At 42.2% G+C, this 9,355-nt stretch overlaps 1 long non-coding RNA gene across 1 annotated transcript; it reads left to right on the top strand.

The window, feature by feature from the left end:
- Positions 1–999: 999 nt before the first annotated feature.
- Positions 1,000–9,145, top strand: LOC121561560. Its single transcript, XR_005999273.2, has 3 exons — positions 1,000–1,506; positions 7,071–7,216; positions 8,907–9,145. It is a non-coding gene; the product is annotated as an uncharacterized LOC121561560 (long non-coding RNA).
- The last annotated feature ends 210 nt before the right edge of the window (positions 9,146–9,355 follow it).

Below are 9,355 nucleotides of genomic sequence, written 5' to 3'. Positions count from 1 at the left end.
AGAATGGGTTTCAGGATTAATTGAAAACATCTGTGCGATGCGAGATGGCTGCCATAGCGGAGCCTGAGGGGATAGGAGGAGAGAAATCGCAACACTTGAGAACATTGATTTCTTTTTGGGTCTTGAGGAGACAGTTATGATGTCACTAAAGGCTGGGCTGGCTATCTCGGGGTGTGTGTGGACAGACATCGCTCTGATCAGGACTGTCTCATTTGTAGTCGATAGCGGTGGCCAGGCTTTGGAGCGGTCAATGCTGCTGTCTGACCTTCAGAGGCATTACAGTGAACCAATCAAAGTGATTGTGTGAAAACAGAGCCAAGGGCGGTGGAGGTTAAGTGGGTGGATGCTGGCACACACACACACACACACACACACACACACACACACACACACACACACACACACACACACACACACACACACACACACACACACACACACATATATATATACAGGCAAACCCTTGTTGTGCATCACAAAACCTAGTTGGTATTTGTGGGTAACAGCGACCAGCTGTCTCTCTGTGTGGCTGGTGGCTGTCGCTTGTGCCTGGTGGTGTTCTGTTCTGTGTTATGTTGAGTTGTGCATGAGGAGCCACCAGAAAACAACGGAGAAGAGCAGTGGATCTCACACCAACAGCACAGCACTGATATCAGCCCAGCTTCAGGAGTCAGATTACAGACAGAGAGAGAGAGAGAGAGAGAAATAGAGAGAGAGCATGGAGAGAGATAGAGAGAGAGTGAGCATGGAGAGGCAGAGAAAAAGAGAGTAACGAGAGATAAGGGAGTAAGGAAACAGACAGAGAAAGAGAGAACAGAGAACAGAGGAAGATAGGTAGTTAAAGAAAGAAGTAAAGAAAGAAAGATATTAAAAGGAGAGAAAAAGAGGGAAAGATATATAGAAAGTGTGAGAGAGGAGACGGCGAGAGTTTTACACATTTAACAAAGAAGAGAGAGAGAGAGAGAGAGAGAGAGAGAGAGAGAGAGAGAGCATGGAGAGAGAGAGAGAGAGAGAGAGAGAGAGAGAGAGAGAGAGAGAGAGAGAGAGAGAGAGAGGAATAGATCAGAAGAGAAGCTGTAGCTGGAAAATGTAGATAGACACCTTGGAGAGAAGAGAAGCACGCAGAGGGGCCAGCACTCAAGTAGAGTAGAGAGGAGAGTGTAAAGGAGGACGGGAGGAGAGACAAGCAGAACCAGCAAGACGAGAGAGAGAGAGAGAGAGAGAGAGAGAGAGATGGAGAGATAGATAGAGAGAGAGCGAGACGAAGGAGGGGGACACAGACCACTGTGAGAGGAGAGTAACGGCTGCACACAGTAACGGCTGCAGACACGCAGATAGATAGACGGACTCCAGCACTGCACAGACTCACACAAACACACATAAAGAGTGTGTGAGACATGCCCAGGCTGCTGCCCATGGACACACACACACACAAGCTGGCAGGGCATCCGAGAGGACATACAGACCCCCATGTCTAAGGAGCCATGGAGAGCAGCATGTTTTTCGGTGAGTTGGTGTGTGTGTGTGTGATTGTGTGCATGTGTGGCATTAGCAGTACATACATCCTCTTCAGAGATGGAACGGATGGTTTGATTAACGTAAAAGGAAGGAAAGTGTGAAGTTCCACACTTACTAGATTTAACACAGTTGGATAAGCCCTACGCCCCGTGTCTATCCCCCTAGACATTATCCATCCTGCCAGACTAGATCCATGTGTGGGGTTGAAAGTCCAAGGTTTGGATTTCATCTCACATGTTTTATAGAGTCTCGCCGATGTGTTTATAGCGAAGGAATTCAAAGAAGGAGCTAGCTCACGGTCGGCTTTGCGAGCCACTTGATATGCTGTGCAGAATAGTCCGAGAAATGAAAGAATGTGACTTCTTCCATTAGATTCGTGTTTGATGAGGGGCTTAGGCAGACTTAAAGCAGGAGTGCTCTTCACATCGCTGGCTTACATTCTCACGTTAGAAGAATAATTACACTGATTCTTCTGCAGCAAGGCTTCGTAAAAGGGCACTGTCTTTTTTTGTGGGATTAAAATAATCTCAAATTACACTGCAACCTAATAGAGTGAGATTCTGACATTATAAGGGGTTCATTATACATCATGCTCATGACAAGAGTTATAATGCATTATAACTGCATTATAATGCAATATACCTGCAGGCTTTAAGTAAAGTGTTACAGAGAGTTTTTGTTTTGGAGCCAGGTGAGATTGTGAGCAGACTGTTAATGCGTCCTTTAGGAAAGAGGTTATGATGTAGGATGTGTGTCAGGTGTAGTGATGTATAAGCTCTCAGAGACCTGTGACTGTTGGTCGCCTGGCAGGTGTTCATCCACAGGAGTATTTTTTATTTTATTTGGATCCTCATTAGCTGTTGCTGAAGCAGCAGCTACTCTTCCTGGGGTCCACACAAAACATAAAACATTACATAATACAGAATATCAAGAGAAAAGAACAGCTCAAGGACTGAACTATACACATTGAAAATAAGAACAATAGAACCAAAAAAAGGTCCTACTGACTGTTACACACACATCAGTACATATACATATGCCTAAAAGCCTAGGTGCTGTGCGGTGTTGTTTTATTTGTTTGCTTGAATAATTTGAGATGGAATGGAGTTCCATGTGATCATGGCTCTATATAATACTATGTGTTGCCTTGAATTCATTCTGGATTTGGGGACTGTGAAGAGACCTCTGGTGGCATGTCTGGTGGGGTAAGTATGTCTGTCAGAGCTATATGTAAGTTGATTATACAGACCATTTGGAATTTTCTACACAATAATATTCCTCACAAAAACAAGAATTGATGCAGTCAATCTATCCTGTACTGACATGCATGCTGTTGACATTAGCGCTCTGTGTACATTGAAGGGCAAGGAGTGTTGATGTAGTAGGGACGTGACTGGTCTGGTGTCCTTGGTCTGTGTAGTCACCTCCCTGGTTCTGGCTCAGCCTCCAGACCCACCTGGAGACGGGTAGCCCTAGTGACGATAGGGTGGTGAAATGCTATTTTGTCACTTTTGTCAAATGTACGAGAAGTGCATTGTGAATAGAATAATTTTGTTGTTGTGCTAATGTCTAATGTCGTCATTGCATAACGGAGGAACAGGGAGGAAGGAAGGTTGTTAGGTTTTGGTTGTGGAGAACATGCATTGCTTAAGCATTTGTGGATGAAGATATTAATATTGTTTGCATAATATGTTACACTATAAACCATGCTAAATTAGCTGTTGTGTCAGTGATATAAATACTTTTTGTTGTTTTGTGTCTGCCAAATCCAAGTTTGTGGTTTTCCTCAAAGATGTTTTTGGTTTAAAACTTTTTGAATACACATTTTGAATAATATAAATCCTCATGTCACATAATACTTCTACAAATTCATATGAATTTGATCTCTTAGAATTTCAGAAAATCAAGGGGGGCAATACCCCTGTGCCCCCTATGCAAATAACCCCCTTCATGAACTGAGTCCAAATGAATGAAAAAGGCCAATAAAAGGGCAATAACTCAGCAGGAGTAATGTGTCTAAGTGTGAGCTGTAATCATACAAGGCATTAGTGTTGAGTTGGAGGCCCAGAGCAAGTATCTGGTGTATCTGGTTTAAGAGCATGTAAATGTCTATTTGGTTAACCTCAGATTACAGAGCACAGGGGAAGTGATTGTTGGATCAAACTCCAAGACAGCTGTGTTTATTAGAGGTTACACCGCGAAAGTCATGACAACAGAGCGGGTTACATTGGGAGGGTGGGGTTCTAGTTTTAGCCAGGCTATTCTAGAGCCCGGAGATAAATCCTAACTGTTATAAATGCAGCAGAGAACTTACTGAAATGGATACAAACATGTAGCCTTGGGGTACATTTACATAATTTTGTTAGAGAGAAATTAGAAAGCTGTAAATCTGTTTCTAATTGACCAATCTTCAAATATTATTGATTAATAAGAGATGTTAATGTTTCTACATTCTTTGTAGTTTTTGTTAATTGGGTGATAGCACTGTAACCCCTGCATCTTAATTACAGTGATTGATCCTGAGTGTAATGGAAGAGTCATGGAATACAATCAGACAGCCCCTGAGAACACAATGCTGTGAAACGCATCTGAATAGACATCATAAGGATATTAATGGTTTTGACACGCAGTTGAACTCATATTTCCCAATAATTGGATTTATATTTGCTCCGTGAAATAGTAGACCATTGCTTCGTAGATTCTATATTCTATGACAGCAGTTTTCCGGCTGTGTGGAATCTCAGCCCTTTGGACAGATCTTATCGGAGAGCAGTCAGGATCAGGACCAGGAGAGGCGGAGGTGGGTGAGGAAGACGATTAATTATTCACGGTAGTCTGTGTCCTCCAGACATCTTTACTCTCGCTCAACACACAGCCGCAGGGTTTTAGTTCCAGATAAAACATTTTTAAGAGGGGCGATATGGGGCGATCTGCAAGGCGCCCACAGGCACAGACATGCATGAAAAGACGCGTGACGCCCAAGACGTGGACAGATACACATTAAACAAACTTACAAGGACACACTTACATGCATTTACGAGCAGCACACATATCTATTTTACACGTCTTTCAAAACACACCACATGAAAACACACATGCACACTCCCCATAGGAGAACCCTTTGATTCCGGGTAGAACCCATTTTGGGGTTCAATGTAGGACCCTTTTCAGAGAGGGTTCTACCTGGAACCAAAAAGGGTTCTACCTGGAACCAAAAAAGGTTCTCCTATGGGGACAGCTGAAGAACCCTTTTTTCTAAGAGTGTCCTATACACAGCTGGAGGGTCTCATACCTAGAGACAGAACTTACTCTAGTCTACAAGCGCCACTCTTAATACTACAATGAGCCATGAGCCAATATAATGTTCAGGTCAGGGAGTTGAAACTCTAGCCTTACACGAGGCAATGTTAAAAGATGGAATGTCTCCTTGTGTGTTCGGGCATGTTGGGAGATCAGTATTGCTTTGCTATCCTTCAGAACGGAGGAAGTGAAAATGAACCCATGAGGTTAAAGAGTCTTGTCTCAGTAGGCCATCCTGAAATAGGGAAATTGGTTTTTGAGTTACTGCACTGTGTTAGGGGAGACTAAAAGATTGGCTAAAATATTGACCTATGTGATTTGTTTGCTTTTTGTCATTCAATAGAGCTGAGATGCTGGACTCCTATGTGCCTTCTTGTATGTGCAAACATGTAGGTATAACAATTCCATCACAACCAGATACATTCCCTCCTTTTTTCCATGGACACATTTATATTTGAAACACCACCCATTGGATACTGTAGCTCACTCCTCACTCTTCAACATCAGCCATGGAGAGTACAGTTCTGGTTGTTTGAATAGGCTGTTTTGACTGCACGTTACATTTCTGGTAGGCAATCTAGCTTGTCGGCAGCGTGTTTCCAAGGTGACGTCAGGCAACATGTCAGTGGAGGATCCTGCAGGGATGATGGCTGCAGAAGGACATGCTTTGTTAGAGGAGAACTGGGACGTGTCTCCACATGAGCATCGGCATGTGCTGCTTTCCAACAGATGGCAGCGCTCCTCCGAGCGGAGGGAAAAAAGACTTGTGGTTTTCCCTCTCTCCCTCTTTCTTTTTTACAACTGTTTCTTTTTATTCACCCTTACTATCGCCTGGGGACTTGAATGTGGCAAACATAGTTTTTATTTGTCTCAAGACAGTGTTTTGATATGGTATCTGCGCTTTTAGTCATGCTGGCTCTGAGTTCTTCATGTTGTTAAATGTGCTGCGGTAAAAGTCAGTAAAAGTCATCCCTGGTTCTAATTAATGGGTACAGAATGGCTTTCTTTAATTCCTAATGTTTTGGAAAGCTGGGGTCGTTTCTCTGCTTTCTAATCCCCCGGTGTTGAAGTAAGGCTCTGCTGGTTGTAAATCATGGCTTATAAAGCCTGCTCTGGAGTCTCTTATGTACATGACAATAAGTATTTACTTTGGTTTTTCCAGGGAGTTTTACAGCCCTTGCTATTGAATCTACTTAGTTATAGATCTGTCTAGTCTGGTGCACTCATTTCACATTTGTAATTAAGAGGATGGTTTCAGCATTAGGACATTTCTCTCCTAAAGATGCCCTATGCAGAAATCACTCCACCATTTCCTGGTTGCTAAAATTCGAATAGTTCGCCTAGTTTCAGTTTATCTGACAAAACAAGCAACTATAGTGTAGAGCAGGGTTCTTCAATTCCGGTCCTGGAGGGCCGAAACACCTCTGTTTTTCATCCTCTCCTTCTAATCAGGGGCTAATTCAGACCTGGGACACCAGGTGAGTGCAATTAACTACCAGGTAGAAATAAAAAACAGAAGTGTTTCGGCCCTCCAGGACCGGAATTGAAGAACCCTGGTGTAGAGAATCATTGTACCATCTAAACCGCTGTGAAATATATTTTCCATAACCAAACATTTTGTATTTTCAGCTGTTTGAAGCTGGTGTACAAAACCGAAAGTAGAAGACACAAAAACAAAACGTAAGAACGGGAAGCATAGAAATAGCGCACATAGAACATATCTACCACTTCTTAGACTTGCTTTCAATAAGAATGACAGATTTATAACTTACATTTCTATGTGAATTTGGTCGGGTCACCCAAAAAGTTACATATATTGATTGCAGCTTTAAACAGTGCTTATGAGATAGAAGCGAAGGATTATTAAAGAGTCAAATACAACTGGATAAGGCTGACATGGCATTCCCATGATCCAATTAACATCATATTGTATTTGTCTCTGTAGGCTATGTCTCAATTGTCTCGGTTTATCTACAACTTCTTCAGACTCAGTCTAGAGGTCTTATTTTCATTAGAAGAGAGGTCATCTTAGTCAGGGAAAACCACAAACCTGGATTTGGCAAAGAATTCTGCAAGGCAGACCAATATGGGATACAAGTGCTCTCATATTTCATCCCATTTGAGTCTGACTTTTGGTGGTTTGGGCTATGAGACATTTTACAGTTTGCTCATAATATCATGCTCCTGTTAACTGAGAACCACCACAGCACAGACCATCTAACATTGCCCATTCCCTTTCTTCTCCTCTACAGGTAATGCATGTCAAAATGGCCTCCTGCCGACGCTGATACGTCCTGCTCTGCCCACTGTCCAGCAGTCTCTGGGCATGAAGCAGTTCCAGTTCCCGTTTCCCCTGGATACGGCCTCAGCAGTCAGCCTCTTCCCTGGCTTCGGCACGGTAAGTCCCGGGTCATGTGATGGGGTCAGCTAAGGTCATTGGGCATTACAATCCTGGTTAGGCCTGGCTAAGGTCATAAAGTATGGTATCTGTTATCGTTGGTGCGATGGTTTAGATTTAGTATGATGAGATTCATGTCAGAGGGCATGTGATTTGTCTTTTGAAGTGTGAGCCTCTTTCAGACATTTGACCATACATTTCTAATACTTTCAGCTGCTGATGTAAACAATGATTTAGCATGGTCATAAATGTGTGCACTAAACCAGAGCAGGCAGTCAACCAGGGTAATTTAAAATAATATATTGGAATTGGGACTCATGAAATACGTTGCACGTAAACAGACTTCACATATATCCACTGTGCGCTTATTATAGAAGTCGACTGTATTCTCTTGTACTGTTGTCTTTGTACGCAGATTGAAATTATAGCCAAATATGTGGCCTCATCAGGTTTGAATTGAGCAAAATCATCACAAAATTATGTCTAGTGGAAAATATGTGACAGATAAAAGTCTATGGCTTGAGCTTTTTGCGTTTGAATTACAGGGGATAGCTCAATTTAAAGTCTGCTTGAAACAGAACCAGAAATATGGAGCACAGCTGCAGGAAAACACAGGAGACAAGTGGGGACATCATCACGGCACAAAGCTTGGATAGTCCAGTTGAAGGCCAGATAGTATCAGGAACGGATTTCAAGTCCTGCCTCCATTCCTCTTCTCACCCTCTAATCTGCATTTAACAGACCTTTCGGCATATAATGAGTAATGTACTGGGAAGCCTCCAAATCACGGAAAGCTGATACTGGATTAACATGGGCTAATCACCTCTCCCTTACTCTCTTTTTCTCTCTCTCCATCTCTCTCTCTCTCTCACACACTCTCTCTCTCACTCTCTCTCTTCTTTCTCTGAGCCCTTGACATTTAATCACTGGCAGAATGAATGTAGGGTGATTGTAAAAGCTAGCGTTGGCACCATCAACAGTGCTATAAAACTGTTTATGCACAAGTTATTGTTCCATGTTTGGTTATGCTGCTTACACTTGCATATCTTTGTATTGGTTTGGTTTCAAGGACATAACATAGTGGTGATGTCTGTTTCTTGCATGTGGGATGGAGCGCTTTTTTCTGTGTGTGTCAATTTGAAATGATCCATGGTGGATGGTTCGTTTTGTGTCAAGAGGTTTCACAGCATTGTTGTGAGTGGGATCAATTCAATGTTTTGAAGGAAGAGGCGTGACTCTCACTCACAATTGAAAACGTTATCTTTATTGATCTAATTTGAGTTAAAATCATGACGTTTCGGCCGTCAATGCCCTTCATCAGAAAGAAGGGATCAATTCAATCAAATGATTGATGAAGTGGATCAATAACTTGTGTGGTAATCATGCATTATTTTCCAGTGTAGATAGAGAGGTATTGGGTGTTATTAAATGTACTATACAAGGTTTAGCTAAAGCTACTTACCATCAGCAGCTATTGGAAAGGTTGCAGTTCTATCAGATATAATGAGGTCAGTTTTACTTATGCGCCTCTAGGGCACAATAAACATTTATGCACTCTGATTCGCAAAATACAAAAGAATCATATAGACTACGATGATGACTACAGTTTTCCCTTAATCTACTCCGGTGTAATAAAGTGTCAGAGTTCTGGTGTGATATTCAGCAGATACATTTTCCACCTTCTTTCCAGAGCCGGGAGTTACGTGCATGACCACACCTGCATCTGATGAGAAAGATTCCAAGTCTCCTGGCAGCTCTCAGCCAATGTTGTTTTGTAATACAGTATGTGACTGACATAATCAGGATATGTTTAGCCAGAAGGGATAGCAGGGATATTTTCTCAATGTTTTGTTATACTCCCCCTTGGTTGCTATTCCTGCTTCCTGGGGTGCAATACCTCTCATAAAATAGAAATGTGTCCTTATGTAATATGACAGTGTATCTATAATATATAACGTAATAAACGTTTGATTTACTCATTTGCTGTATAAAAGCTGTGCAACCCCACACCCCTGCTTATTTCCTTTGCATATTACATTCTGGCCATTGTGCTGCAGTATTTCATGTTAGAAATAATTGGTTTGTAGAAGCTCCTCTTCACATTTCCTAGAAAACATTTGGTTTATTTGTCAGGAGGAG

Source organism: Coregonus clupeaformis, chromosome 28 (assembly GCF_020615455.1).
Source record: "Coregonus clupeaformis isolate EN_2021a chromosome 28, ASM2061545v1, whole genome shotgun sequence".
In the NCBI taxonomy this organism is placed as follows: Eukaryota; Metazoa; Chordata; class Actinopteri; order Salmoniformes; family Salmonidae; genus Coregonus; species Coregonus clupeaformis.
This window is presented reverse-complemented; position numbering and strand designations above follow the sequence as displayed.